Genomic DNA, 9,176 nt, shown 5'->3' with positions numbered 1-9,176 from the left:
AAATAAAAAGTAGGCACACGGTCCAGTATAATGCTGAGGATCACACCGATTGCTTGATATTGCTTCCTATTCAAATACAGTCTTCGTTCATCCCTAGGCCTATGCGTTACCCTCTCCCTATAGCACACTAAGGGAGATGAGATTAGGAGTGAGGCTAATGGGTGGCAACACCATGTACGTAATGACATATTTAGGAGAGGAGAAAGAGATGCAAGTTAAGCTAGAAAGGAAACAAAGAAGAACCAGGCAAAATACCCACAGAAACGTCGTGACTCCAGAGTTTCTGCATTTCTGACTGTTGCCTTCATAGTGAGGCATAGAGGACACGTCGACGCTGGAAGCCAGTCTGTGCAACTTTTTCAAGGTATTACCTCTGCTGCCTAGCTAGCAGTGAGGCGGCACGAGCATTCCTATGCAGCACTGGTGTCTGCCCTACCTATGCCCATCTTCACAACCCTGCGTGCACGTGGAAGTTAGCATCCCACCAGATACATCGGGACAGGCTCAGCGCTGACAGCTGCTGATAGCTACCAGGCTGCCTGCTTAACAGCCCTGGCGACGAGAAGCAGAGCATCCTGTGCGTGCGGCTGCTCCAAGAGCAGCTCTTGCGGAACAGTGTGAATAGAGTCAGCAGGTTGCTTATATTTTAAACATGGTAAGTAAGGACTGCTTGCTGGGTTAGCAGAATATATGGGGCATGACAAAAGGCTGAAGGAGTAAACAACATATTATTTTCCTGCATCATGTGGCTATCAGGAGGAAAATCTCAAGAAAAGAGAAAAGACAAGGAAGTAAGTGGCAATAAAGCAACCAGCTTCTCCCTTTCTCTTTGAAAAACGGAACAGGAAATAACTTGGGCTTTCCCCTATTTAGCAAATGCTTTTGTTACAGCAGAGGACGTACAGAATGATGAGTTAGAGGATAAGGTCTTTCCTAGAAGAGATTATTAATGTATCATAGATTAAACACTATTTGAGTTATTAATTATATTTCTATAGATATTGCTAGTATACTAAAATGCTTTGATAGGACAGATATTCTACCCAATGCTTGTGTTATCTCTTGCATCAGAAAATGAAAGTCAAAGAGACCTCAGTATTATTCCCGCTTTCACACTTTCTGGATTTTTTGGGGGGTGGAAGGGGCAACAAAAAATCCATGAACAATTATAGTATGCATTTGAGAAATGGCTAGGGTCTCTGAGCTCCTGGGAACACCTGAGAATTTAAAGGGAAAGATAGGCAGGCAGGAGCTGGGTCAGCTCACCTATGGCATAAATGTATTCCAAGACTTAGAGGATGGTGGGGAGTTCAACAGCATATCAGACATGGGGTTCTGACTCCAAAGCACATGATGCACTTTAGACTCTTTGTAATATGTTTATTTATAGTTAGTCTGCCTTCAGCAGTTGAAGTCAGAAAACAAAGTCTTTTAAAACTATTCCCAGTATATTCAGTGAAATGCAGGCTGCAAACATTTCTATTCACGGAATTTAACTTGGATTTTAAATCGCTATATATACAGGGTCATTAATTCTGGAATAAGTTCCTTCATCTATTTTAGCTTATTTCAATATTTAATTCTAGAGCAGTTATTCTATTCTAGAATTATTCCAGAATCGTCTTGCCTCCAGAAGGTCATAGAAGTATCTTTCATCAGACATACCGATATTGTAGTATGCCCTGGGTAAAACAAGAATTAGGATTCTAGTTGAGTTAGGAGCACAGATCACATCATTTATTATCTGCAGATGCTAGGACATTAAAACTTTCAATTGTTTTCCCACCAAACTGAATGAGGCAGTTCGTTAATACAATTACCTCTGTATAATTGGAAACTAAATCAACGATGACTGCGTGATTTGAATATTACTTTAAATAATTTCATTTTTATGATGCTATTTTGTTGTACACGGTATCACCAAATAGCTTATTCATTTTCCTGCTGACTGTGATTTGAGTTTGTGCCTTTCTTTGAGAAGGAAGAAGCACATTTGCAACCTTTCTAGTTTTCTGGGATACAGTGTGCATTGCTTTTAATTATTTAGGCTGACACACATTAACACTGAAAGTCCATAGTCCATAGTGAGTGAAACAAGAGGGAAGGACTGGGTGGATTATAACTGACCCAGGAAGAGAAGCAGACACCAGAGGTCTTTGGCAAAGGCCCTTAAAGCAAAACAGGAATTTGGGGCAGACAACCAACACAGAACTTGAGTGTTGTGAAGGATTTCCCCTGCTCCTTTCAGAGGAGCGTCCCTAGTCACTGCCTGTTCGCTCTTTGGAAAGAAGCAGTTTTAAAGTATTTGGACAGGTAATAGGAAGAAGTGCCACAGACTACTCACTCTGTGTCATGGTCCATTTGGATCTCTCATATTTACAGGACAATGTACTCTGTAAATTAAACTTTATTTTATGAGCTAGGAAAGAAAACAAACATGACAAACAAGGGCTCAGTCCCCTTTGTACAGGCTAGTCTAGCACATGAATTCACTAATTCATCACATAAGTCATGAGGTTTCTAACTCACAAGTTCTCTAATTCATAACTCACAATTCATTAACTCATAACTTGTAACTTGTGCACCTATGAGCAAAATAATTACCTAGCCAACAGTGAGAGTGCTCACCCTTCCTCTGTCACAGTGTGGGCGTCCCCTATATCACACCATGAAGCATGAACATCAGTGTTTTATCAACACTGTTTTCATCACAAATCCAAAACATAGCACCATACAAGCTACTATGAAGAAAATTAACTCCATCCCAGCCAAAGCCAGTACAATCTCCACACCTTATTCCATACCTACACTATCCAGGTCCCACACTATCCAATAGATTCACATTAGCCACTTTCCCCCTTTCTATCCTTTGATAGATATCATTCCCTTAGTCTGTGGACCACCCCTATAAAATGTCCATAAAATGTCCATGAAATGTCCATTGAGTTCACTAGTCGGTGACTTGGGCTCTATCTGTTATGGTGGTCACTCAGGACAGGAGAGGTGGTGTGTTGTGTGGAGTTATTGGGCACCAAAGCCAGCTCAGGTTGGGTCACTGCTGCACTTGCACTGCTTCTTGTAAGGCTTGTCCTCCACTGGTGGTGGTTCCTGCTATAGTACTTCCTGTAACATGCAACTCGAATCATAGGTTACAATAATTTAAAGCTATATCCATTACAATCTCCACCTCTGGTCCCTTTGGACACTGCAGTGTTCTCCTCCCCTTGCTTCTGCTCCAGCGTGGACTTATCTACAGACGCCAGTCCCGTAGGGGTGGACCTGCTCCGGCATGGACTTCCTCATGGGCCACAGTCTCTTCAGCGGTATACCTGATGTGGCCTGGACATACCCGCAGTCACAGTCACTTCAAGGTGTACCTCCTCCGGTGCAGCCTTATCCATGGGCCACAGTCCCTTCAGGGGTGTACCTGCTGTGTTGTGGACTCATCCATGGCCACAGATGCTTCAAGGTGTACCTTCTCCAGTGTGGACCTATCTTTGGGCCACAATCCCTTCAGGGGTATACCTGCTGTGGTGTGGACACATGCGCGGCCACAGACGCTTCTGCTCTGACATGAACTTAGCCACAGCCACAGACACTTTGGGATGTCCTGTTCCTGCATGGTCAAGTCCCTTCGACTCAAGTTGACACTGGAGCTCCAGCCTGTCCAGTACAGCAGCACAGGAATAGCAGCAATGCCCTGGCCATCGGCCAGCCCAGGCGCATGGCCACTGCTCTTATCAAAATGCTCCCAGGCACAGCAGGGGGAGATGATAAGCCCTACAGCAAACAGCAAGAGCAAAAAGCAGCCACTAATGAGCACTAGACTGTAATATACAGTAAGGCAAGCGAGCCCCATGGCAAACACAGAACCCTGCCAATTCATAGCTAAACAGCTATAGCAGCTATAAATTCAGTCTAGCAAACTCCAATCAAATCTGTCATTACCCTGAACCCTTTCAGCCCCACATTGGGCACCAAAAAGGACTGTCGTGGTTTAACCCCAGTGGGCAGCTCAGCCCCACGCAGCCACGTGCTCGCTTTCCCCCAGTGGGATGGGGGAGATAATGGGAGGGTAAAAGTGAGAAAACTTGCGGGTTGAGATAAAGACAGTTTAGCAGGTAAAGCAAAAGCTGCGCATGCAAGCAAAGCAAAACAAGGAATTCATTCACTACTTCCCATGGGCAGGCAGGTGTTCAGCCATCTCCAGGAAAGCAGGGCTCCATCACGCATAATGGTGACTTGGGAAGAGAAACGCTGTAACTCTGAAGGTCCCCACCCTTCCTGCTTCCTCCCCAGCTTTTATTGCTGAGCACAAAGTCGTATGGTATGGAATATCCCTTCGGTTGGTTCAGGTCAGCTGTCCCAGCTGTGTCCCCTCCCAACTCCTTGTGCACCCCCAGCCTGCTCGCTGGCGGGGCAGCCTGAGGATCAGCGAATGCCTTGACATTGTGCAAGCACTGCTCAGCAATAGATAAAACATCCCTATGTTATCAACAGTTTTCATGACAAATCCAAAACATAGCACCATACAAGCTACTATGAAGAAAATTAACTCTATCCCAGCCAAAACCAGTTCAGTAAATTAAAAAAAAAATAGTTTAATTGATTAAAAAGTCAGCATGAATTTCCACTGCATGAAAGACACAATAAGCTCAACAACTAAGAAATGTCCTTTATCTTGTTTTTTATCAAGCTAACTTAATACGAGGTGAATTCTTAATGTGTAATGTTGGTAAAACAGGCACCCAGAATTGCCTGTACCTAAGCATCTGTACATTACAAAAAGCTCTTCTGAAAATTGTTATCTGTTGAGTAGACCAGGCTGCTGTTGCACACTGAAGGACTGCAGAGTGATACTGTCACGACAGCAGTCCTTCTCCTCTGTGAATGAAAAGGGGGGTCATGCAAAGTGCCTCCAAAGGCTTCTAAAATACTGTCACGAAGTGGCTAAATCATCCTTATAAGCTCTTTTATCTATTTTAAATGCATTGCTCTCAATAATTTTTCAACTTGAAAAGAAATTAATCTTTAAGTCATCAAGCCATAACAAGACAGAAACTCTGACAATCATGCACTCAAAGCATTTCAATGTCAGTTTATTCTACAGGATGAGACAAGTACCAGCAGAAGACAAACCATTCCTGATCCCTCAGAGCCAAATTTAAAGTTGAACTTTCCTCAGGAAGAACAGGGGTCTATATTCGATTTGTTTGTACTCATGTACAAAGTCCTACCACTTCTTGTGTTTCCGTGGTTTCTGGGAATGAGATCATAGCCAATACTTAACGTCTGGGACATGGGAAAAGGTTGTAGGCATATGGTTACTATTTCACTAGTACTAGAGACAGGGTCTTCTCCATGAAGTGAAGAAGGAACCAGCTACTGTACTTTAGATGGTACATTAACCTCACCTAACCTTTAGATGGTAAGGGTTAGGGAAGATGAATTCCAACCATCGTGGCTGAGGACATACCACCTTATGCCAACAACCAAGCAATGATCCGTGGTTCATCTTATGACTTTGTGATGTAAGAAGGGAACAGCTTGTGCCGCATGTGATGCTGATTCCAGGGTCCTTGGTTTACACCTCGTGCAGAGCTCTCTGTAAAACAGAGGATGTCTCCTTATCACTGAGTGAAAAATAAATTTTGTTTCACTGAATCCCTTCATCTGTGTTTTTCTAGTGACATCATAGGGACTAACTTTTAAATTAAAGTTCTTATTAAAAATGTAACATTGAAAAAACTTCTAGTCAAAATCCCAGATCCTCAGCGTCACTTCTCATTACAGTCTCAGTCAAAACAGTCACTGGTTCAAAGTTCAGAAATTCAGTGTGACTGAAATTCACTTAGAAAGTCAAGACTTGTCTCCAACATTTTTCAGAGGTTTGAAAGGTTTTATTCCAACAGATATTTTCTTCCATTGCCATTTTATTTGAAGGTACCCAAACTAGCAAGGTTTTTTAAATGTGTATTTTCAGCAGCAGGTGGCACTATGAAGTTTCTATCTTCATAATTATTCTAATATAAAATAATATAAAATGTTATGCAGATACATTAGAAAGAACTTCATCAAATGTTGTTAATAGTCCATTATCTGAAAATATGGCCAGATCTTTCCATTTTCCTGTCATTTTAAAAAGAGCATGAAAATATTTTAGAATAAATTCTGATAATAAAATAAATCTTTTTTGAAATATTACGATTGACAAAAAGTCTAATGCAAGAATAGGAATAATGAGAATGTCTAATAAAATTTGTATGTCATCCAAAGTTCTCTATACTCTTTGTTACTCTTCAGTAAAGTACCACCGTGGGTTGTTCTCGAATATACTACTTCAGCTACTTCAAATTTCCTGGAAATTATATCTATCTCATTTGCATATAAGCCGTAATATTGTAATAATGGGTGTCAATACATATAGACTAGGTATGTAAGTTTTATAAGGTAGATGAACATATACTAACAGGAATACAGCAAATGGAAAAGCATTTGGATTTTTCTGTGCTTGGCCAAAAGTTCATATTTACAAGTGGAGACCAATGCATTACATGTGGGCCCACATTCCTCTACGAATACCATACGGAGATGTTACTATATGCCAAAGAAACTCCAGGATTAGGAAGATGCAATGTTAATTGAAAACATTTTCTTCAAAACTTTACTATACAAAAAGCTATAAAGGGCAACTAACAAACAAGCCTGTGTTTCGAGGTATTTCAGGTTGTCTAATCAGATGAAAATAACAATATTGCAAAAGTATTGCTCATACTTTGTTTCAGAAAGCTCCTAATGCCATACACCTCGTTCGCCAGTGGCGTGCAGTGGGAGTAGTGCAGTGAGATACAGCATTTTCATTAAGCAGATTTTTGGATGGCTGCCTTCTCATCAGAAATGAAATGCTGGTCTGCCTGAGCTCAAGGTGTGAAGATAAGGAAAGGAGAAAAGAAATTAAGCAAGGAACACAAACGAAATATCTAGTCAATGCTCTTTTATCTGGCCTGGCCAGAAAGTGTCCTTGCCTTTTTTTTTCACTCCAGGCTCCAAGCAAGCGGCTTAGCTTTGCATACTGTTTCTGCACTATGATACAATCTATGCCAACGCCTAAGATTCACATTTGCTTTTATTTTGCTTTCTATTAAATAAAGCATGTAGAAAAGACACCTTTATAGCTTCAGGGCAATTTTTCATGAACTGACATTGTGTATTACTCATTTTGTGCTAACGTGCTCTGCTTGCTGTTTCGTTCGTAATACTGAAAATGTCAAAAGCTGGTGCTTAATAAAAACATCATTTGCAAAGAGCTGGCAGCAGCTGTACTCAAAGGTTTTTTAACTTGCAACAGCCCACTTCTGTTTCTCCAGAGTCTCCAACAGAGTCCTTTCAGTTGGATTCAGTTGGGTTCACTTTTAGGCCACAGAATAAAGTGGTACTACAAAAATAATACACAGGAATATACTTAAAATTTTGCTGCTGGTTCTCCATTACAAACGATTTATTGTCACCATGCATTCTCTCTCCAAGGAATCGAAGCCATAGCATCATAAGAGCTCCTTCAATATACCTAGCTCATTCAGTGATGCAGCACATGTTCTGCTTAGACCCCCATAATATGTTTAGTGGCTCTATGGATGTTTTTTAAATAAACTTTCACTGTAAGGCAAGTGCTTCCACTCTATCTAGTGCAGTTATCAAACACACATACAATAAATCTACTTAGATTACAGGTTCTTCTTCCTTCAAGTGGATATATCAATTTCATATAATTACAGCAAGCAATATCTTTGGGTAGACACCCACTTGCAACATGATGGTGCAAAGAATTTTTTAAATTATTATAGGTTTATCAAATGTATACACTTGTGCTATTTTTTAATTTATAAAGTCACACTCTTGTACCTTGTAGGGCAAACGTGCAAATGAGACCTTCACATTAGCCCTGTTTAAATTGCAAGGTGCACTAACACAGCGCAACGGCCAAAGCAGGCATAGTGCACCAGTCTGAGAGAGACTATAGCAGCACTCTGGCTGCAAGCCACAGAAGCTAAACAAGCACCTGCAGAAGAATAGGTAGATCTTCTGTTATGGCTAGGAAGTGTCCTAATTCCACGCTACTTGGGTATATTAGATCGCTGAAAGTAGGCTCAAAAATGGGCCCAAAGGGTGACCAAAGGATCATTTGAAAGGTCTATATTGTCATATACTTTCAGCCAGGCTACAAACACAATGGCAGCGGTCATACCCTTTTCAAAGCCGTATTCGGTGCACTGAATTGAGTAACTATTTGACTGCTACTTGTACTTCCAAGTGGAATTCAGCTAGCTCTCTGACTAATGTCATTCACCAAATAACAACAAGTGGTTTAAGATAAGACACTCCAGTAATTTGGTAACTATGACCATAGGGGTAGGGATCCAGGCCTGTGGCCCATCGCTGTAAAGCATTCCCTCCTACTTTTGGGTGTGCTGGCACATGCTCGCTGTTACGCCCGAGGAATACGGTATGTTGTTGAGCGCATATCAAATAGCTGGAGAAGTGAAAAGGCTGACACAGGTGTTGTCAAGACCAGTGACACTACTGCTCGGTGAGGGACCTCATCTGAAGGTATCGATTCCAAACGATTCGTGCGTGTCGAACCCCAAATCCCCAGATCTCTGTTCTGGCTGCTGTGCGAGTTTGGCCACTGGCTTGGCATTCTGCTGCTCGGCAGCCGGCAGCCGGCCCAGAGGCGGCTCTTCCGCGCCAGCCCCCGCAGCGTGATCCATCGCCGCTCTCCGCCGGCTTTTGCCGTCACTCCCGTGTCTCCGGCACCGGTGCTGGACTCACTGCTTGACTACGCGAAGCCGAGACGTGCTGTACGGACAGGAGACGCACAGACACGCCCGCAGATACGCGGCTGCGCTGAGCCACAAGGAGGAGCGCACCGAGCCGCCCCCGGCTCCGGGGGGTTGCGCGGACAAGCACCGACGGCTGCTCGGTGCGGCCGGACCAAGATGCGGCGGGCCCTTACCGGGGGCAGGGCGGGCCGGCAGGGGCGGGCCCTCAGGGAGGCAGGCGCCGCGGCAGAGGGTCTCGGGCGGCGGGGCCGCGGAAGCGCCGGGGGCGGACGAGGTTCCCGGCACGGCTGCCGCCGCTGCCGGGAACGGAGCCACCTCCGCGGCCTCCCGCAGCCG

The 9,176-nt window shown here is 43.3% G+C and overlaps 1 long non-coding RNA gene across 1 annotated transcript; it reads right to left on the bottom strand.

The window, feature by feature from the left end:
* Window positions 1-2,392: 2,392 nt before the first annotated feature.
* LOC140657771 (uncharacterized) lies at window positions 2,393-8,917 on the bottom strand. Its single transcript, XR_012044480.1, has 2 exons — window positions 6,776-8,917; window positions 2,393-5,605 (listed from the first exon to the last, which is right to left on the bottom strand). It is a non-coding gene; the product is annotated as an uncharacterized lncRNA (long non-coding RNA).
* Between the last annotated feature and the right edge of the window lie 259 nt (window positions 8,918-9,176).

The sequence above is a fragment of the Ciconia boyciana genome, chromosome 10, assembly GCF_034638445.1.
Source record: "Ciconia boyciana chromosome 10, ASM3463844v1, whole genome shotgun sequence".
Lineage (NCBI taxonomy): Eukaryota > Metazoa > Chordata > Aves > Ciconiiformes > Ciconiidae > Ciconia > Ciconia boyciana.
The sequence above is the reverse complement of the archived record's forward strand: the minus strand, read 5'-3'. Positions and strand labels throughout refer to the sequence as shown.